Source organism: Callorhinus ursinus, unplaced genomic scaffold, assembly GCF_003265705.2.
Source record: "Callorhinus ursinus isolate GAN/ISIS: 27379988/994484 unplaced genomic scaffold, GSC_fseal_2.0 scaffold34, whole genome shotgun sequence".
NCBI classification, from domain to species: Eukaryota; Metazoa; Chordata; class Mammalia; order Carnivora; family Otariidae; genus Callorhinus; species Callorhinus ursinus.
Window position 1 is genome coordinate 5,379,864 of NW_027397096.1, and position 23,328 is coordinate 5,403,191.

The 23,328-nt window shown below is 38.5% G+C and overlaps 1 protein-coding gene and 1 long non-coding RNA gene across 9 annotated transcripts in view; one reads left to right on the forward strand and one right to left on the reverse strand.

Annotated features, from left to right (window-relative positions):
- NF1 (neurofibromin 1) overlaps positions 1 to 23,328 on the forward strand; it is a 276,874-nt gene that overhangs the window by 175,944 nt on the left and 77,602 nt on the right. The window lies entirely within an intron of this gene.
- Positions 2,694 to 4,953, reverse strand: LOC112808212 (uncharacterized). Its single transcript, XR_003204301.2, has 2 exons — positions 4,841 to 4,953; positions 2,694 to 3,936 (listed from the first exon to the last, which is right to left on the reverse strand). It is a non-coding gene; the product is annotated as an uncharacterized lncRNA (long non-coding RNA).

Genomic DNA, 23,328 nt, shown 5'->3' on the forward strand with positions numbered 1-23,328 from the left:
TTGGTTTTTGTTTTTGGATAGGACTCTTCCAATTTCAGATTTTCAATATTTTGAGCTTTTCGTTTAGACCCTGGAGCTCCTCTCAGCTTTCATTTTCACCTGATATGAAGTCTTAGCTCCAAGATAGTTGAGCGCACCATAGCTCAGAGCAGAGAGGCCCACTTCCTCCATGGTACAAGTCCAAAAAGGGATAGTAAGGACTTTATTTCTACAAAGCCAACTTTGTCAAAGAGCACTTGGGTTTGACTTCTCTTTTGATATTCCTGTATTTCTGTGGCTTAGATTACTATTAGTTAATATTTTTTGACCTTTTAGGTTCCATTCTCCTTGCAGATAGTCCAAGGACATTTCAGACTTGAAATATGCAAAACTTAATTCAGTATATATTCAGATGAGCTTCTTTACAACTGTATTTTCTTTCTCAGTTACATCATTAGTCTTTCCCCATGCTAGACACCCTAATCATTTTAAATTCTTACTTTTTCTTTTATCCTCCTCATTATCAGTCACCTAGTCTTGATTTTAGCTATGGGATCCTGACAAATCAGTTACATTGTTTCAGTTAGGCCTTTGTAATTGCAAAGAAGACATTCTTTTTTTCTCAGGAAGATAGGCCTCAGGAGAAACATGAATTACACAGCAGAGCCTGCCCAGGTGTAGACAGAACTAGGTGGCTATCAGTTCTGGAACTAGTTTACAATCTTTGACTCTCTCTTGGCTTCATATTCAACTCCCTGTTTTTTCTTTCTGTATCCTTTCAATTTTAGCCACAGCTACTAACTCTTTCATTACCTCAGCACTGCATACTTCAAATTCCAAAAAGAGAATGTGGTTCAGCTAAAATATACCTATTTGACAAAACTTTTCATGCTAGGTTCTGGTCAGCCAGTGCATTTCTGGCTGCCCCTTAAGTCAAGGACATGCTCCTGGCTGGAAATCATGTGATCCAAAATAACCACCTAGTGCTGTTCATTTATCAGGGGCTATCTTTTGGTATTTGTTGTAATTTTTCTTTTTTTAAAATTGGATCTTAATGGTTTAATATTTCTTTTAGGAACCTTGAAAATGCCTTTGGAAACCATTTTTCTCCCACGGCCATTCCTGAGACTCTCTTATTAGCCCTTAGCTATACTAATGCAGCATTATTCTTCCACTTCCTAATTCCCAGATAACTTCTTCCAGGTCATCTTTTATTTTTTTTTTAATTTTTTTTAATTTTTAAAAAAAATTTTAAAGATTTTTATTTGTTTGACAGAGAGAGACACAGTGAGAGAGGGAACACAAGCACGGGGAGTGGGAGAGGGAGAAGCAGGCTCCCCGCAGAGCAGGAAGCCTGAGGTGGGGCTCGATCCCAGGCACCCTGGGATCATGACCTGAGCTGAAGGCAGACATTTAACCAACCGAGCCACCCAGACTCCCCGCTTTGGGTTGATTTTATTCCCAGGAGGCTCTTCCTGTGGCCAGCAATGTGTTGTGTTCTCAGCTTACCAACAGAGGGAAAATTACCTCTTTCTTAGTAGGTACAGCAGAAGTGCTGGTTTTACTGCCTGGCTTGAATCATATGCCAATTCCTGAGGCAGTCACTGTGGCAGAGGGATGGAATGTCTTGTCTAGGCCTGAATCATGCACCCATCCCTGGAGCTCCGTGGTGAAGCCAGCCCAACTTGAATTGCATGAACTGAAAGGGCACCAGGGGCAGGGTTTCCCGAAGGAAAATTGGATGGCAGATACCAGGATGAGGAAGAATGGATTCTGAGCAGCCGAAAGTAATGGAAGTCCTCTCCATTACACTTTAAAAAGACCCAGTAGGGAGGCTGACACTTGTCATATAAGTATGTGTGCACAGGCATATATAGACTGAGAAATGTGTGAAAATAGACACATTAAGCTGTTCACATTGCTCATTGCAGAGGAGTATGATTCAAAAAGGTAGAAGACCAATTATAGTATTTGTTATGTATCTGTATTATTTGACTTGTTGCCGGGAACACAGGTTATTTTTGAAGAATAATTAAAAATATAAAACCTAAAAGTTATAATGAAGAGTTTTCCTCTTAGGAATATTCTGATACCTGGCAATTGCTTTTGAGGTAGTTAGTAGTAATAATAATGGTAACAGCTAACATTTCCTGAGTGCTTTTCTGCATGAGGAAAATTGTGCATGTGATAGAATTTTTCATTTAACCCTAACAGTAACCTTCTGAGGCACTGTTATTAACAGCAATTGACATGTGTATAAACTGAAACTTAAGAGAAGTTGTTAGTCATTCCCAGACCTAGCTGTCAGAATGACCTGGAGAATTAAAACAAGCAAACATATCCCCAGATCCTATCATGAGCTACCAAATCAGAATCTCTTGGGGAGAGCCTAATCTATATATTCAACAGGCATCCAAAGTGATTTATTTGTAGTGAGTTTATTACTGAAGTTTGGGAATCGCACTGGGTCATGTATTTAACTCATGGTGGCACATTTCTTAAGAATGAGAGCTGGGTTTCAAACCTTAACAACTGCACTATTAATGACTTATTTATTATCAGTGTTAAAGTTAGGTACAAGGTTTTTGGGCTAAATCAACCTTTGTAGACCAGCATGAAACTCTCCAATAGTTACGAGGGATATTTCTATATGGAAGAGTTTTGAATTCTAGGCATCTAATTTACAAGTGACCTTTTCAAACACCAGACAAAGGTTTACTCAGAGCAGGATAATTTTGTTATTGGACCAGCTGTATTATGCATTACAATAGTTAGCAGGCTGGCTCAGCTGGAAGAACATGTGACTCTTGATCTTGGGGTCATGAGTTCGAGCCTCATGTTGGGTGTAGTGATTACTTAATAAGAAAAACTTAAAAATTTTTTTCAAAAGAAAACCAGAATTGGCACCTTATTTTTACTGTGACAACATATTACTATTCTGTATTCATGAAGTATGGTGACACAGATATATATGTATATTGTTTTGTGTGTACTATAGTATTTCCTTTAAGATTAGCACTTTTGGGGCGTCTGGGTGGTGCAGTTGGTTGAGTGTCCAGCTCTTGATTTTGGCTCAGGTCATGATCTCAGTGTTGTGGGATCAAGCTCAGTGAGGAGTCAGCTTGAGATTCTCTCTCCCTCTCCCTCTGCCCCTCCCACTTGTGTGCTCACTCTCTCTCAAATAAATAAATCTTTAAAAAAAAGATTAATATTGTCTATTTAATAAAAAATAAAACAATACAAAAATAGCACACACTGGTCTTCATTCCCCATCCCCTATCCTCTGTCACACACACATGCGTACTTTGGTTAAACATCACCAACATAATATCTTCTCTTGAACTTTTAATGTAAAAATCTGAGTTTCTGTTCAATTTTGCAAACATTTAAAAGGCAAATGTGTAGTATTTTGCTTGTTTTAGCATTTATAAGGAAGGAAAGCATTATATTAAGGTAATAAACTTAACACAGTTGAAATCTACAACTAATTTAGTTAGAATAATGATGGTTTCCTAAGAAATAAATTTGATTTTCTTAGTGTGCTTGTAGTAATTCAGCAGATAGTAATGAACTGAGCTAGGAATGCAGACCATTCAAGTTCACTTCAGCCTGAGCACACACAAAACAGCAAGCATAGTATATACAGAAAAAAAGTGAATGTTGACCATTGGATTCAGTGTTGTGCTACCACTTTTCATAGTGTTCACACTTCTGGTCGTGGCTGTCTTTGGGCTCACTGCTGTTTTCTGAATTGTCTTGGTATTTGAGGCCATCTTCATATTTGAGATCGTTTGGAGATTTGAAGTTGTCTTGGAATTTGGGGTTGTCATAGAATTCAGGCTCATCTTGGGACTCGAGTCTGTCATAGACCCTGAGGTCATCAGTGTTGTAGTTATCCCCTAAGTGTTAGTGACAAATAGGAACAGGCTGATGACTAATAGCTTGAACTTCATTTTCCTGTTTCAAAATAATTACAGAAATTTACTGACACTTTGAACACAAATCTAAGAACTAGTTTTTTTTTAAAGAGGGAAAACTGAAGGAAACCTCATTCCAGCACTGGGGAAATGCCAATCTTTGGTTTAACAGTTTCATAGTTTTGGGGGCACCTGGGTGGCTCAGTCTGTTAAGTGTCTGCCTTTGGCTCAGGTCATGAGCCCCGCATCGGGCTCCCTGCTAACGGGGGGACCTGCTTCTCCCTCTTCCTCTGCTGCTCCCCCTGCTTGTGCTGTCTCTCAAATAAGTAATTAAAATCTTTAAAAAAAAAAAACAAAACAGTTTCATAGTTTTTTATTGTTATGTTAATCACCATACATTACATCATTCGTTTTTGATGTAGTGTTCCATGATTCATTGTTTGTGCATAACACCCAGTGCTCCACGCAGAACGTGCCCTCTTTAATACCCGTCACCAGGCTAACCCATCCCCCCACCCCCCTCCCCTCTAGAACAGCTTTTAAGATAGGGGAAAATTTAGAGGGATCAGTATCAATTCCTTCATTTTACGGATGGGCTCAGACAAAGGGTGTAAGTTGCCTGAGTATGCATATCTAAAAATGACCAGAACTAGAACTTGAGTCTGACTCTTAGTCCAGAATTCATTAGTAGATGTGGAGTGTGAAAGCGTAGTATAGACAAAAACCAAAAGTTTAATAGTAAACCATTTTTAAAGTAAGGCTAATTTTCTTTTATCTTACATCCAGATCTAATGGGTTGCCACATTTGAGATAATACAGTTAGCTCATGTTGGTCATGGTTAAATATTCTTTTTTTTAAACTTAAAGCGCAAACTTTAATTTTAGAAATCTATATTTACATTTGGTTCTAATACATAATTCAGAAAATTTCAAATTAATATTACCTTTTGATGTTTTTTTCTTTGAGGATTACGAATTCAGGCTTTCTTCAGTATCCTGAGGGGAATCTAAACTTCTTACTGCCTGCTTTTTAAATATAATTAGGAAGTCACATGTTCTGAACTTGACCTGCCATTTGCTCTTTGAAAATCTCCTGTTGGGTGTTTTCCAAACAATTGGTGTAAACAGACAGACCTTTTTTTTTTTTTTTAAAGATTTTATTTATTTATTTGACAGAGAGAGACACAGCGAGAGAGGGAACCCAAGCAGGGGAAGTGGGAGAGGGAGAAGCAGGCTTCCTGCCGAGCAGGGAGCCCGATGTGGGGCTCAATCCCAGGACCCTGGGATCATGACCTGAGCCGAAGGCAGATGCTTAACAACTGAGCCACCCAGGCGCCCCTAAACAGACAGACCTTGACAGAGATCAAGGAATTCAAATAAAGTCTTTCCAAAATCTACTTATTTTTTTTAAAAGATTTTATTTATTTATTTGTCAGAGAGAGAGAGAGAGAGCACACACAAGGGGAGCGGCAGGCAGAGGGTAAGGGCGAAGCAGGCTACCTGCTGAGCAAGGAGCCCAATGCAGGACTAGATCCCAGGACCCTGCGATCATGACCTGAGCCGAAGGCAGACGCTTAACTCAGGCATCCCTCTACTTGCTTAAAGAACCCAGTGAATATATCTTTGTTATTCCTCTTATCTATGTATTCATTAGTTTTTTCACTGGATTGACTAACTGGAGGAATATATTATTTTGTCTGCTGTGATTATCAAGACTTAAATAAGTATATTAGAGATAGATGTCTTTATTTTTCTTAAATATCTTGTATATATGTTTATTGGTAGTTTCTGACCATGGTTATTTTGAAGTATTAAAAATAATTTGGGAATATAGCATTCTAGGCATTTAACAGTACATAATTAGTCTATTAGAAAAGAAGTTAAACTTTATTAATATAAAACTAAATAAGAAAAGGATTGCATATGAAAGTGATACAATCATACTGCATTAACAAAGTTGTTTTTTATTAATTTTTTTTTTTTATTAGACTCCACGCCTAGTGTGGGGCTTGAACTCACAACCCTGAGATCAAGAGTCACATGCTTTGTGACTGGGCCATCCGGTGCCCCAACAAAGTTTTTTTTGTTTTTTTGTTTTTTGGTTAAAGATTTATTTATTTATTTTAGAGAGAGAGCCAAGCAGATTCCCTGCTGATCGCAGAGCCTGATGCGGGGCTCAATCCCACCTAAGATCCCCGTGAGATCACGACCTAAGCCGAAATCAAGAGTCAGTTGCCCAACCAACTGAGCCACCCAAGCACCCCTCCCAACAAAGTTTTTTAAATACATTAAACCATCCACATTGAAGCACATTAAGTATATTCTTTAAAGGAATTTTGTCTTTTGATTACTTCTTTTCCTTGACAACTAGCATACAGGGAAGTTCGGTTGTATTGTGCTAATGTTTTCATCACATTGGCCAGCACTCTTTAAAAATTGCAGGGCTGTGAACAGTGGTGTTGACATAAAAGGAAATTGCTACATAAATGGCAGAAGTACAAGTCAGTACATGTTTCTCACTTGTTTTATTTTGCTATAAAGATTTGTTTTTCTCCTGAATGAATAGAACCAGTGGTTGCTACATCTGATTTATATGGTACATATAATAGAGGACCTCACTTAATTGAAGGTTAGCGTGATTAGACCTAGAAGTCAACATAAAAAGCCTCTTAGCAACTGGAGTAGAAATTTACAAATCCGAGTACTCAGGTAATGCACAGATAACTCCTTAGAGATGCTTCAAACACTTCAATCTCAACATACTTAAAATTTAAAATTCAAAAATTTTCCCTTTCCTACTTTTGAACCCAGATAGGTTCTTATAATCTCTTTCTCAATTAATGCATCATCACCTAGCCAAATGGCTCTCCAACCTTGGACTCCTCATTATCTTTTTTTCTTACTAATCGTAAGCTGCGTGGGCCTTGTGATGATAATTAAGTAAAATTTAAAATTCTGAACTCTCCAGCACTCAGATGCTCCTAAACAAAAATCATTTGCCATCCATTTTTTAGGCTTTTAAATACCTCCTGCCTCTGTACATTTGTGCAGTCTTCCCTGTCTGCCCAAAGTACTTCTTCTTCGTTCAAAATTTTGTGCTTCCTTCCAGGTCTAACTCTGATGGCAGTGCCTTTTATGTGAGCCTTCCCTAATTCTACACTTGAACATCAGTCATTTTAAGACTTCATACTTTTAGAGCACTGATCAGAGTCTACTTTTTACTATAGACGTATCCTAAGTCTTTGTTCTACCACATTCTGGCGTTTCACAGTCAGGCTCGCCTCTTAACTATCTGTGTCCCCTCCACCTACTAGCACAGTGAGTGCTGGGACAGAAGAGGACACAATAAACATTAGAATTTGTGGCAGTATCTCCTTTGTTTCTTCATGTCCAAGGGCTGATATCATTAATAATGTCAAAAATAGTAAGAGCCAGTTGGTCATTTGCCGTTTTCCCAAGTGTGCGTTTGCCGATCACAGGTCTCAGTTGAAGTCCCATCTCTATTTTCTGACTGCTCTTTGAGAGGGTTTTTCATTTGTATAATGTGGATCATAATGCACATTCATAATTGCTTTCCTGCAATTCTGAGATCCAAAATCCTCTGAAAATGTAAAGTTTTGCCAAAAAAAATTTGGTACCAAAACTTAGTTGGTGGAAATACCTAACCGGCATTGGTGTGAGGCTTTTCATCATTGCTGTTAGTACTATCTGTATTTGTCCCACTTAGTGTGGATGTTATGTAATACACAGTACGGCTGGTACTTATATTTGTGTTTCTTCTGTTCCTTCCGGGCACATTGACCATACCGCTCCAAGCATCTTTATAGTCAGGTGGTACTGTGTGACTTCATGCTGGTCAGCAGAAAGTAGATTCCCCTGATGCGTGCCCCTTCCAGGCCTCCTCACCATTCTTCATCTTATTCTCTTCTGTCAGCACCCACTAGAAACCGAGGGTTCAGAATGGGGTCTTAGATGTGATTGAACTACTGGATGACATGATACGAGTGAGAAATAAACTTCTGTTGTCTTTTGTTGAGGGTTATTTTGGCATTGTGACAGAAGTTCATTTATGCTGTGTGCTGGATAACTTGGCTTTGCCTCTCTAGATCCACTCCCTCTACTTCTCCATTCTGTTGTCCCCTGAGAGGCTGACCTGTGTGGAAGATAGCATTGAGCTTCTTTCCTCATTCATTTCCACTCATTTCCCCATATGGGGAATAATGTATTCTTTTGGCTTGCTTCCTGCAAGGTCACTGTGGGTTGACTGCATCCCTCCGTGAAGGTAACAGTTTCTGTTGGGCAGCCCTCTCTGTGTCTGGTCTCTGGTAACTGCTCCCTGCCCTACCCTTCAGGTGTACTCTCTCACTATCTTTTATAGTTTCCCTATATCTCTTAGACTAAACCCTTCCCTCTCCTTTGTACACATTCCCTAATAGCCCAATTTGAGTGTGCCACCTGTTTCCTGGCGGAACCCAAACTACTACAAACAGTATGTGCATTGTGTCTTCCTCAAAATCTGAACAACTCTAAATTCAGAACTATATCTTATCCCAGGGGTTTCAGATGAGGGCTTGTGAGATCTGTGCCAAGTTTATAGGTTTATTGTGAGTATTAACTATGATAATATTTGAATGGCATGCAGTACAGTGCCCAGCATATAGTAAGCATTGGGTAAATAGTAGCAAGGATTGATATAAGAATACCAACTGTGTTGTTAATTTTTTTATCTGGGAAATCTAAATTTCTCATATTTAATGCTGGAGCTTTGGAACTAGCAAGCAATTATAAGAGCAGTATTTTCCTTTATATACTTATATTACCTTGAATTGGCCTACCCTTTTTTTGGGGTGTTTCTAGAACTTTCTACCTTCACATATTCTTTCAGAACTCTTAAAAAATGGAGAAAAGTGGTCTTATTTATAAAATCATCTCAATGCTCACAAATTTTATGTAGCAATTTCTTAAGAATTTCGAGCAACTTAAGTATGTTATTCTAGAAACAATTAGGCCCCGTCTTTCCTTCCATAACTTTTCTCTTTCGTCTTTGGATTTTTGTCTCATGAATAGGACACTTGGATGTTTTCTTGGGTGGCAGTCACGCAGACACTCTTGGCAATGGAAACACTTCTTGCTTTTTAAAAGATAATCCTCAATAAGTACTATGCCATGTACTTATTGCTCCTATGCCTCATGTCCTTTAAACTTTTAAAGTTTTGAAAGATGTATGTTTGGTTAGTTCTGAAAGCAGTTAGGGTTTTCAGGATTGACATTTTTATCATGCTACTAGTGGGCTTTTACCTGTATTTAAAAGTAGAACATTTAAAACATTTCAGGAGTGTGTAGCCCAAGTGGCTTTCATTGTGGACAGTTACTTTCTTTAGAAACTATTTGTAACTTTCCTGAGAAAGTGGATGTGCAAATATGCATAAGCAGGCTGTTATGTTAGACTTAAATGTGATACCTTTTAGAATTGTACTTAAGCACTTTTCTCTTTTATGCTAAAATACCAGCCTTTTCGTTTTAGGAATCTAACATAGGGAAAATAACACATTACCCCTTAGTTGCAAAATACATATTCCAAGGGCAAATGTCTGTCTTTGAGTGAGTTTGTTTCCTAAGTTTATAATACTGTAAGTCTGTTACCTAATTTTGGCATGTTAACATTAAGTATTACTGATTTTCCTTCAGAAATTTTTTTATGCTTTATCCTCATATTACAAACTCAGTTTATAGTTTAATCAGTTGTCGAAGCTGGAGTTAGCAAACATTTTGGTGAAGGACCAAGTAGTAAATATTTTAGGCTTTACAAACCAAAAAGATTTTCTTGTTCTTTCTTTCTTTTTCTTGGGAGAGGGGAGTTACTTTGTTTTGAACAGTTCTTTAAAAATCTAAGAGCCTGGGTGCCTGGGTGGCTCAGTCGTTAAGTGTCTGCCTTTGGCTCAGGTCATGATCCCAGAATCCTGGGATTGAGCCCCCGCATCAGGCTCCCTGCTCAGCGGGAAGCCTGCTTCTCCCTCTCCCACTCCCCTTGCTTGTGTTCCCTCTCTCACTGTGTCTCTGTCAAATAAATAAATAAATAAATAAAATCTTTAAAAAATAAAAATCTAAGAGCCAAGTGGCATGTAGGCAATATATTGCCGGTGGACCATAATTTGCTCATTTCTGGTCTAGGCAATTACAACAACTTCCTAATTGGATTCTTTGTCACCAGGATATTACTCCATCCCCTCCATTTTCCACATCTGCCAGAATGATCTCTCTAAAATATGACCATGTTACTTCCAGGTAAAACCTTTTATGTGCTCCTGTTAGCTAAGTGTTCATGTGTAAGGCATTCATATACTACCTTTGGGATTTTTGCCATTTCTTTAAAACTTCTGTTATTGCCTCAGTATTTTTTATTGGTTTTTTTTTTTTGGACTTTTTTCTTAAAGGAAAATTTATATTATACTATAAATAGAAAGCGAGTATTGATTGCTATAACTAGAAAACCAGTAAACAAAAGATAATAGTAAAAAAAGAAATATAGAACTATTAAATGCCTATTTTTTAGACCACCACATCATATGGGTCCCACACTTCAACAAAACCACTGACTTATAAGATAAAGCCTTTGTTCCTTAGCATCTCATACAAGTTTCTTCGTAATCTTTTCTACTGCTCATATTAGTTGCAAGGTTGCTGAACTAAAGCAGAAGGTTGAAAATCATTTTGGTAAAAAGCTAGATGCTGGCCTTATTTTGGAAATCTGAAATTTAGATTTCTCCACAACAGTCATTGATGTGGTTCCAAGTAGCCTTGTGTGCTTCTGGGCTGTTCTCAGAAAAGGGTATTAATGGTACATTGCTGAGGGTATCATCAGAGCGGTTGTCAAGAAGACTATAGGAGCGGGCAAAGACACAAAAGTCTGCCCAGAAAGCTCAGAATGCCAAATGAGCATTCTGTACATTATTTTTACAGTGGTCAAAAAAGTCCTAAAACCATTTGTTTCAATTGGTCATTTAAGTTTAATAATAGAAGACTAGCCACCACAGTGCGTAGTAACGTCCATAGAAGGATGATATAGACTTTATAAGGCCTAGCCTTGTGCTTCAGCAACACTGACCATCTTACCATTGGCCTTGGATGCCCTTCCTTTAACGAAGAGCAAACTCCTACTTTTGATTCAAGACCCATCTCAGTAACCTGACCCTTATCCCTCTCGGTGAGTTAAAAAAAAAAAAAAAAAGCTTTAGTGAGTTCGAATTCACATATTTTAAAATTTACTTTTTTAAAGTATACAATTCAGTGGTTTTTAGTATATTTACTGAGTTGTGCACTTATGTCTAAGTTAGACATTTAATCACCCCAAAAAGAAACTCCATACCCATTAGTTATTCTCTATTCTGACCCCACTCACACCCTCTAGTCCCTGGCATCCATATCTCTATGGATTTGCCTCTTCTAGACATTTCACATAAGGACTCATACAGTATGTGCTCTTCTTTGACTGGCTTCTTTTAGTTTACAGTTTTTTCAAAGTTTATGGACGTTGTAGCATGTATCATTACTTCATTCTTTTTTATAGCTGAATAATATTCCATTGTATACACATACCACATTTTGTTAACCCATTCATCTGGTAATGGATATTGTTTCCATTTTTTGCTATTATGTGCTATTATGAATATTCATGTATAAGTTTTTGTCTGGATATATGTTTTTTACTTTCTTAGGTACATATCTTTGGAGTAGAATTGTAACTTGATGTTTAACCTTTTGAGGAATTGCCAAACTGTTTTCCAAAGCAGCTTTGGAAAACTTTTCATTTTACATTTCCACCAGCAGTTTATACAAAAATTTAAATTTCTCCACAACCTCATCAACATTTGTTCTCCTCTGCCCTTTTAGGCAAATTTTGGTAAAATACCTCCTTACTAAACCATTGCATATTCTATTACTATTTAACAATGACCATGTTAGAATATAATTCTTCCTTTTTTAAATTGAGATATAATTGACATATAACCTTATATTAGTTTCAGGTGTACAACAAAATGATTCAATATTTGTATATGTATATTGCAAAATGATTACCACAGTAAGTCCAGTTAAAATCCATCACACACATAGTTACAGAATTTTTTCTTGTGATCAGAATTTTTAAGATCTACTCTTAGCAACTTTCAAATATTTAATACAGTATTATTAATTGTGGTCACCATGCTGTACAGTACATCCCCAGGAATTACTTATTTTATAACTGGAAGTTTGTACATTTTGACCACCTTCACCCATTTCACCCACGCCCCTGCCTCTGGCAACCACCAATCTCTTCTCTATCTATGAGTTCACTTTTTTGTTTTTTTAGAATCCACATGTAAATGAAATCGTACAGTATTTGGCTTTCTCTGATTTATTTCTCCTAGTGTAATGCCATCAAGGTCCATCTATGTTATAAATGGTAAGATATACTTTTTTATGACTGAATATTCTGTGTGTGTGTGTGTGTGTGTGTATTAATCCATTTGTCCATCAGTGGACACTTAGGTTGCTTCCATGTCTTGGCTATTTAATTTTTTATTTTTATTATTTTTTTAAGATTTATTCATTTGAGAGAGAGCATGCACACGCACAGGGGGAGAGACAGATGGAGAGGGAGAGAATCCTAAGCACACTCCCCACTGAGCATGGATCCCAACTCGGGGCTTGATCCCACAACCCTGAGATCATAACCTGAGTGGAAGTCAAGAGTCAGACGCTTAACTGACTGAGCCACCAAGGTGCCCCTTGGCTATTTTAAATAATGCCACAGTGAAGCTAAGGGTGCATGGAATATAAATTTTCTGTTCACCTCTTGGACTTTTATTCCTAGATGTTTTTATCTAGATACAGAGAATCTATCAGAGTATGTGGCAATTCATAGAACACTTAATAAATGAACCCAGCTTTTAGTTGTTATATATAATCATTCAGTGATAGTGTTAAGACTAATTACCAGCTTAAATTATAGACACACATGACTATAATTTGAAGGAAGAAGACTTGATTTAATAATAGCAATTAGAATTGGAGTTCTGAATTGAGCCAAAAGATTTCTCTAGTGATTTTGTTTTCTGTGATATTGATACTGATATTGGTTAATAGAAGTATAGTGACCTTGGGTGTTAGTGACACAAGGCTTTGGTTTGCTCATCAAAGATGATTTAGTGACTGATTCTGAATAATCTGGTAGTCGTGACTTGACATGTACTATAAATAATATGGTTAGTGGCTACAGTCCATGTATTGCTATGACATAAAACAGGTTTTTAAAAGATTTTATTTAAGAGAGAGAGCGGGCATGAGGGGTAGGAGGGGCAGAGGAAGATGGAGAGAGAATCTCCAGCAGACTCCGTGGGGAGCACAGAGCCTGATGTGGGGCTCGATCTCATGACCCTGCGATCATGACCTGAGCCAAAATCAAGAGTCTGACGCTTAACCAACTGAGCCACCCAGGCGCCCACCAGTTGTTGTTGTTGTTGTTGTTGTTTTAATGAATTGTGGTTTACCTCTTCTGGTGTAAGTGTATGATCCTTGAAAGTAAATAATCCCAAGATGTCCTGAAGAGGTTTGATTATATAAAGTAACATGGAAAAATTCTAAAACCAGCATCTAAGAATAAAAACATCCAAGTGACTGTTGTTCTTTTCAGAAGAGTCACTGTTGGAGGTGATGTACTTCAAATCCTGCTGCCTTTGAGCACAACATTTAAGGGAAACAATTTTTGGAAGGACTGTCAAAGTCTGAAGTCTATTTAGATATGGCAGGAAAATCATCATACTTGAAATTTTTTTGATAAGACAAGATACCAAGTTTAGTAATATTATTTTTTGTTTAAAATGAGTTTTCTCTTATGTGACTTACAAACTGGCTCTCAGTAATACTTGTATCATGTGTGACATTTATGTTAAAAATTAAAATCAGTTTATAGTCAACTCATAGTTCATATATGAAGATGTTTTACTAGTTTCAGGTGACTCCTTGGTGCTTTGATTAATTTAAATGTGCTTTAAAGAAACTTTACAGTGTCTCTAAGTTCATACTTACTGTCCTGCAGCTTTTATTGTTTTTTTAACTTAGAGTCAGGACAAAAGACTTCTAGCACTTTATCCAAGTAAATACTTTGTTAAAGCAAGAAAAATTTCATGTAATCATTGTAGAAAAGCCATACCATGAGGAGATATTAGAACTTACCAATAGATGACATTGTTAAACATTTCTTTGCTTATTTGTCATCAGTATGAGGAACTACCCCTGAATATCTGCTGTCTAAGTAATAGAACTGGCAAGTGGATGTGGCTCTGTGCCAGTTACTCTTACATTATGCGATGTCTTACATGCAGTAACGGTTGCTAAGGCTTTGTTTGGCAAACGAGGGCCTTCCTGGTGGTTATTGTGGTGATGACATCTTTGTTTTCCCTTACTGATACTTTGCTTTTTTCTTTCTCAAGAAAAGCCATTCAGTCTTAGTTTCTTTTCTTTTTTTTTTTTTTTAAGATTTTATTTATTTATTTGACAGTTAGCGAGAGCAGAAACAAGCAGGAGGAGTAGGAAAGGGAGAAGCAGGCCTCCCGCCAAGCAGAGAGCCTGATGTGGAGCTCGATCCTTGGACCCTGGGATCATGACCTGAGTCAAAGGCAGATGCTTAACTGACTGAGGTGCCCCCTTAGTTTATTTTTTGTTGAGGCAAGGATTTGACAGGCATTTTAATTCCTTCAGCCTCCCAGAAGTGTTCAGTTTGTTTGTTTGAATGGTGACTGTGGGCAACAAAGTCACAAAGTGAAAAACTACGTTTCCTGGTATTGAATATTTCATCAGACTTATGTGATACTTGGCCTTGAAATACCTATGTGAATTATTCAAATATCTGATTTTTTTTCCTGCTAAATCATATTTCCTATGGGACAAATAAATAACCTTGTAAACTCGTTATTTGAAGTGTGAACCGTACATGGGGAGTTAGGTACCATTATGGGTTCAGTCCTTTCCATTTCTGATCTTGGTGATTGCCCAAGAATCTCTTAAACGAGGGACAGCAGTAATCTTTAAAATGTAGCTTTAATAAACATGATTTAGTGTATTCTTTATTTTAATTTTATTATGTTATGTTAATCACCATACATTATATCATTAGTTTTTGATATAGGGTTCCATGATTCATTGTTTGTGCATAACACCCAGTGCTCCACACAGAATGTGCCCTCTTTAATACCCATCACCAGGCTAACCCATCCCCCCACCCCCCTCCTCTCTAGAACCCTCAGTTTGTTTCTCAGAGTCCATAGTCTCTCATGGTTCGTCTCCCCCCTCCGATTCTCCCCCACTTCAGTTTTCCCTTCTTACTATCTTCTTTTTTTTTCTTAACATATAATGTATTATTTCTTTCAGAGGTACAGTTCTTTGATTCAACAGTCTTACACAATTCACAGCGCTCACCATAGCACATACCCTCCCCAGTGTCTATCACCCAGCCACCCCATCCCTCCCACCCCCCACCACTCCAGCAACCCTCAGTTTGTTTCCTGAGATTAAGAATTCCTCATATCAGTGAGATTGTATTATACATGTCTTTCTCTGATTGACTTATTTCGCTCAGCATAATACCCTCTAGTTCCATCCACATTGCTGCAAATGGCAAGATTTCGGTTTTCTTGATGGCTGCGTAATATTCTATTGTATATATACGCTACATCTTCTTTATCCATTCATCTCTTGATGGACATCTTGGCTCTTTCCATAGTTTGGCTATTGTGGATATTGCTGCTATAAACATTGGGGTGCACGTACCCCTTCGGATCCCTACATTTCTGTCTTTTGGGTAAATACCCAGTAGTGCAATTGCTGGGTCATACAGTAGCTCTATTTTCAACTTTTTGAGGAACCCTCCATACTGTTTTCCAGAGTGGCTGAACCAGCTTGCATTCCTACCAACAGTGTAGGAGGGTTCCCCTTTCTCCGCATCCTCGCCAACATCTGTCATTTCCTGACTTGTTAATTTTAGCCATTCTGACAGGTGTGAGGTGGTATCTCATTGAAGTTTTGATTTGGATTTCCCTGATGCCAAGTGATGTTGAGCACTTTTTCATGTGTCTGTTGGCCATTTGGATGTCTTCTTTGGAAAAATGTCTGTTCATGTCTTCTGCCCATTTCTTGATCGGATTATTTGTTCTTTGGGTGTTGAGTTTGATAAGTTCTTTATAGATTTTGGATACTAGCCCTTTATCCGATATGTCATTTGCAAATATCTTCTCCCATTCTGTCAGTTGTCTTTTGGTTTTGTTGACTGTTTCCTTTGCTGTGCAAAAGCTTTCTGTACTCAGAAAACTATAAACTACTCATGAAAGAAATTGAGGAAGACACAAAGAAATGGAAAAACGTTCCATGCTCATGGATTGGAAGAATAAATATTGTGAAGATGTCAGTGCTACCTAGAGCAATCTGCACATTTAATGCAATCCCTATCAAAATACCATCCACTTTTTTTCAAAGAAATGGAACAAATAGTCCTAAAATTTGTATGGAACCAGAAAAGACCCCGAATAGCCAGAGGAATGTTGAAGAAGAAAAGCAAAACTGGTGGCATCACAATTCAGACTTCCAGCTCTATTACAAAGCTGATATCATCAAGACAGTATGGTACTGGCACAAAAACGGACACATAGATCAGTGGAACAGAATAGAGAGCCCAGAAATGGACCCTCAACTCTATGGTCAACTAATCTTTGACAAGGCAGGAAAGAATGTCCAATGGAAAAAAGTCTCTTCAGCAAATGGTGTTGGGAAAATTGGACAGCCACGTGCAGAAGAATGAAACTGGACCATTTCCTTACACCACACACAAAAATAGACTCAAAGTGGTTGAAAGACCTAAATGTGAGACAGGAGTCCATCAGAATCCTAGAGGAGAACACAGGCAGCAACCTCTTCGACCTCAGCCGCAGCAACTTCTTCCTAGAAACATTGCCAAAGGCAAGGGAAGCAAGGGCAAAAATGAACTATTGGGACTTCATCAAGATAAAAAGCTTTTGCACAGCAATAATGTATTCTTTAAAATACCTATATGGATTACATGTTCTTGACTAGATTTTTACCAAAAGACACATTGAATCGCTTGCCCAAGATAGTAACACAGGCTATAGGTGAGAAAACCTCTCATGCTCTTTTAAACCACCATGTGCTTTAAATACATTTAGAACACTGTTTTGATCAGAAAAGAACCCTATAGCCTTTGCTCTTTTTACTCTGTGTGTGCGCGTGCATGCGCAAGCGTGTGCGTGTGTTTAGTTTTTGTGCTTTGATCTCATCAATAACTTCCAACAAATTCATAATATCAGGCCACAATTTATAGAAAGGATAAATAGGTGTATTGAGCATATGTCTCCACCAGTTCCTAAACATGTTTAATGGAGTTGGGGCTTTGAGCCAAAATGGCATTTTTTAAGGTAAAACCTTCTTTAAAACCTCACTTTGCACAACACTTTCCAAAGCGTGAAGCAAACTATTCTGCTTAATACATTAACAGTTGAGGTGGCATTTGTTTCTGTTTCCCTGACTGGTTTCCCTCAAGTAATCTGCTGGTACTAAGTTGTTCACAAGTATCAGAATTAACCTTTCTCTGGAATTGTTCCATAAGTAACTCACACTTGCCCAAAGCTAATTTCTTATAAGTAGCTGCCTAGCCAAATCTTCCTTCATTCTTTTTTTTTTTAAGATTTTATTTATTTACTTTAGAGAGAGCAAGTGGGGGGAGGGGGGAGAGGGAGGGAGAGAATCTCAAGCAGACTCCCCACTGAGCATGGAGCCCAACATGGGGCTCGATCCCATGACCCTGAGATCATGACCAGAGCCACAACCAAAAGTTGGAGACTTAAACCGACTGAGCCACCCAGGTGCCCCTTCCTTCACTCATAACTTTTTTTAGATCTCTCCTTTTTCTAGACTCTGAAGCTATTACTTTGACCTAATGGAAGAAATTTAGACTGTAGAATAAGACTTTTAGAGGTTTGACTTGGTCTGTCTTAAGTAGGTCATTGTTAGCCCACCAATTACATATCTTTCATCTATATTTATAAATTCAGATCAAATGGTCAAAAAACTCCTAGGAGGGAGGGATATCTAAACTGAAATCAAAAGGATGAGTAAGAGTTTGCCAGGGGAAAAAGAGGGCAAGTAGTACACCACAAAGGACACACAGTATCTCTGAAAGCCAGGTGGCAAGTGAGAGCATGGTGAACTAGAGGGACAGAAAGACATTTTGCTTGAACTATACAGTGATAGAGCTGGAAAGTTTGAAGATGCTACTTACTGTAAAGGGAGGCAAGGGCCTGACCATAAGTAAACCATATTGAGAGTTTAGATTGTATCCTGCTGAGACTTGGAAATTTTGAATGTTTGGGGGGTTTTGTTTGTTTAAAGGAGGGAAAAGAGCTCAGCTGGTTAGATTTGTTGGGGGAACACTCCTGAATAAAACTGGCCTTGTGGAGCTAGCGTTAGCTAATGCAAGTGTCTAGGCCTACCTTGGAGAAGCTGCAGGTTCAGCTCTGGACCACAGCAATGAAGCAAACATCACAGTAAAGTGAATCCAATGAGTTTTTGGTTTCCCAGCGAATGTAAAAGTGATGTTTACCCAATACTGTAGTCTGTTAAGTGTATAATAGCATGTTTAAAATAACAGTGTACCTTTACTGAAGATACTTAAAAATGCTAATCATCATTTGAGCTCTCAGCAAGTTGTAATCTTTTTGTTTGTGAAAGCTCTTGCCTTGATGTTGATGACTGCTGACCGGTCACGGTGCTGTTGCTGAAGCTGAGGTGGCCTTGGCAGTTTCTTAAAACAAGACAACAATGAAGTTTTCATGCATCAACTGACTCCCTTTCAGGAATGATTTCTCCGTAGCACGTGATGCTGTTCAATAACAATTTACCCATGGTAGAACGTCTTTCAAAATTGAAGTCAGTCCTCTGAAACCCTCCTGTTGCTTTATCAACTAAGTGCATGTCATATTCTAAATCCTTTGTTATTATTTCAACAATTATCACAGCATCTTTACCAGGAACAGTTTCCAACTCAAGAAACCACTTTCTTTGTTCATCCATTGGAAGCAACTCCTCATCTGTTCAGGTTTTACATGAGGTTTCAGCAATTCAGTCACATTTCAGGCTTCGCTTCTAGTCTAATCATGATTTTCTTGTTATTTTACCACATCTGCAGTTACTTCTTCCACTGACATCTTAAAACCCCTATAGTTATCCATGAGGGTTGAAATCAACTTCTTCCAGGGACCTGGGTTCCTCAGTTGGTTAAGCGTCTGCCTTCAGCTCAGGTTATGGTCCCAGGGTCCTGGGATCGAGTGCCCTGTCGAGCTCCTCACTCAGCAGAGAGCCTGCTTCTTCCTCTGCCCCTCCCCCTGCTTGTGCACTCTCTCTCTCTGTCAGATAAATAAATAAAATCTTAAAAAAAAATCAACTTCTTCCAAAACTCCTGTTCATCTTGATATTTTGACCTCTTTCATGAATCACATATGTTCTTAATGGCTTCTAGAATGGTATATCCTTTCCGGAAATTTTTTAATTTGCTTTGTCCGGTTCCATCAGAGGAATCGTATCTATGGCAGCTATAGCCTTACAAAATGTATTTGTTAACACTTGAAGGTCACAGGGGCGCCTGGGTGGCTTAGTTGTTAAGCGTCTGCCTTCGGCTCAGGTCATGATCTCAGGGTCCTGGGATCGAGCCCCGCATCGGGCTCCCTGCTCGGCGGGAAGCCGGCTTCTCCCTCTCACACTCCATCTGCTTGTGTTTCCTCTCTCGCTGTGTCTCTCTCTGTCAAATAAATAAATAAAATCTTTAAAAAAAAAAAAAAAGACTTGAAGGTCACAATTACTTCTTGATCCATGGGCTGTAGAATGGATGTTGTGTTAGCAGACATGAAAACATTACTCTGATTGTCCATCTCCATGACAGCTCTTGGGTGACCAAATGCACTGTCAGCAAGCAGTCATATTTTGAAAGGAATCTTTTTTTCTGAGTAGCAGTTCTCAACAGTGGGCTTAAAATATTCAGTAAAACCATGTTGTAAACAGATGTGCTGATATTCAGGCTTTGTTGTTCCACTTGTAGAGCTTAGGCAGAGTAGATTTAGCATAATTAAGTGCCCTAGGATTTTCGGATTTATAAATGAGCATTGACTTCAACTTAAAGTTACCAGCTGCATTAGTCCCTAACAAGAGGGTCAGGCTGTGCTTTGAAGCTTTGAAGCTACGCATCGATTTCTCTCTAGCTATGAAAGTCCTAGATGGCATCTTCTTCCAATAGATGGCTGTTTTATCTACACTGAAAATCTGCTGTTCGGTGTGGCCACCTTCACGACTGATCTGAGCTGGGTCTCCTGGAGAACTTGCTGCAGCTCCTGCCTCAGCACTTGCTGCTTCACCTTGCACTTTTCTGTTCTGGAAAATGCTTCTTTTCTTAAACCTCATGAACTAACCTCTGCCAGCTTCAGACTTCTTCTGCAGCTTCCTTACCTCTCTCAACCTTCATAGAACTGAAGAGAGTTCGGGCCTGCTCTAGATTAGGCTTTGGCTTAAAGGACTGCTGTGGCTGGCTTGATCTTCTATTCAGACCCCGAAAACTTTCTCCATGTCAGCAGTCAGGCTGTTTCACTTTCTTACCATCCGTGTGTTCACTTGGAGTAGTACTTCCGATTTCCTTCAAGTACTTTTCCTTTGCATTTACAATTTGGCTAGCTCTTTGGCACAAAAAACCTAGCTTTCAGCCTACCTTGGCTTTCAACATGCCTTCCTCACTAAAGTTGGTCATTGCTAGCTTTTGATTTATTTTTTTTTAAGATTTATTTATTTATTTTAGAGAGAGTGAGAGAGCATGAGTGGAGGGAGGGGCAGAAGGAAAGTATCTCAAACAGACTCCCTACTGAGCACAGAACCAATGCGGGGCTCAATCTCACGACCCTGAGATCTGACCTGAGCTGAAATCAAGAGTCGGTTGCTTAACTGACTGAACCACCCAGGTACCCTTAGCTTTTGATTTACAGTGAGAGGTGTGTGACTCTTCCTTTCACTTGAGCACTTAGAAGCCCTTGTAGGGTCATTAATTGCCCTAATTTCAAGACTGTTGTGTCTCAGGGAGTAGGGAGGCTGGAGGGGAGGAAGAGAGACATGAAGTGGGGGTGGGGGACAAATGGTCAGTGTGGCAGTCAGAACATACACATTTACTTATTCATCATCTTGTATGGGTGCAGTTCTTGGCTCCCCAAAACAATTATAGTAGTAACATCAAACATCACGGATCACAGATCACCATAACAAATATAATAATAATGAAAAAGTTTGAAGTATCGGGAGAATTACCAAAATGTGAGAGACACAAAGCAAGCAAATGCTGTAGAAAAAAATGGCACAAATAGACTTGCTCAATGCGGGGTGGCAACCAACCTTCAATTTGTAGAAAACACACTGTCTGCATAGCTCAGTAAAGTGAAGCCCAATAAAATGAGGTGTGCCTGTATAGGTGCTTCCAAGAATTCTGATTGTGCTTCTCCATCTCTGATCTTTACTTTATAATACACTCTAGTTTGTTGGCCACTCCTACCTATTCACAGTTCATTTTTCGTCTTCTCATTTTCGTATTTTCCTGCTCAACCTAGATCTCTTGGACAGCTGTTTTCAATAGTTCTTTTTTTATATCTCTTGCATTTTTCAAGGACAAAGTAGGTAATACAACATAGTTGGTATACAGTATCAGCATTTTGGTATATTTCTCTTTTTTGTTTTTAATACATAGTTCTGTATGTTTATATCCGATAATTTTTGCTTATCTTTCTAGTTTTTGCATTTGCCACCTTTCAAACTTTAAAAAACTCTTCATAAGTATTTTTATTAGACACATAATATTCTGGTCAGTGGATCAGGATTTAATTACCTCATGTCCTAATGGTAGATATTTAGCATTGTTTCCATTTTTTTTGCTGTTAGAAAGGATTTACCTAGGGCGCCTGGGTGGCTCAGTTGGTTAAGCGACTGCCTTCGGCTCAGGTCATGATCCTGGAGTCCTGGGATCGAGTCCCGCATCGGACTCCCTGCTCAGCAGGGTGTCTGTTTCTCCCTTGGACCCTCCCCCCTCTCATGCTCTCTCTCTCTATCTCATTCTCTCTCTCAAATAAATAAATAAAATCTTTAAAAAAAAAAAAAGAAAGGATTTACCTAGAATTTACTAGGTTATAGGTTAAAGTATTTCAGGTTTTTGATCACTGCTGTGTTGGTATGGGCATATTAAATTAAGAATATGCAGATTGTACCATAATGGGTATTTACTGAAAGAAAACAAAAACACTAATTTGAAAAGATATATGTACCCCTATATTTATTGCAGCATTATTTACAAAGTCAATGTGGAAGCAACCCAAGTGTCCATTGATAGATGAATGGATAAAGACAATGTGGTGTGTATACACACACACACACACACACACACACACACACACACACACACACACAGTAGAATATTACTCAGCCATAAAAAAGAATGAAGTCTTGCTATTTCTGACAACCTGGATAGACCTGAGGGTATTATGCTAAGTAAAATAAGTCAGACAGAGAAAGACAGATACCATAGGATTTCACAATGTGGAATCTTAAAAAACACAACAAACAGACAGACTCAAATATGGAGAACAAACTGGTGGTTGCCAGAGGGTAGATGAGTGAGGGGATAGGCAAAATAGGTGAAGGGGATTAAGAGGTATAAACTTCCAGTTACAAAATAAATAAATCATGAGATATAAAGTACAGCAGAGGAAATATAGTTAATAATATTATAATAACATTGTATGGTGACTACACTTATTATGGGGAGTATTGAGTAATGTATAGAATTGTTGAATCACTGTTGTACACCTGAAACTAATATAACATTGTATGTCAACTATATTTCGATTAAAAAGGGTGGAGAGTGGATTATAAGGAAAAAAAAAAGAGTATGCAGATTATGACCTGCTGAATGAGGAGGCACAAACCACCTACACAGGGTTGGCAGGGAGCTCCCTCAGCATGTGGGCTTTTGCTTTGGAGAAATGAAAACCCTGGGGTTGTTTTGATTTGATTTGTTTCAGTAGACTCACTCAAAGGAAGTAAAGTCACAAGATTTATTACTTATGGATCCCAGAACTATTGGAGGAGGATGCACAGTGACCTGGAGGAAAGGCAGTCTTCTATCCCAGGTTACCAGCAAGCAGAAAATAGAGCACAGAGTACGGGGTAGCAAGCACCTATTACTTAGAAGGTGGTTGGGGTAACAGTCACTAACTTTTCATGGGCTCAACTCTAAGCAGTTATTTAAAAATGTGCCCCAGGAAAAGCAAAGCAGGAACTTGTGGTAGAAATCCCAAGCTCGGGTCCT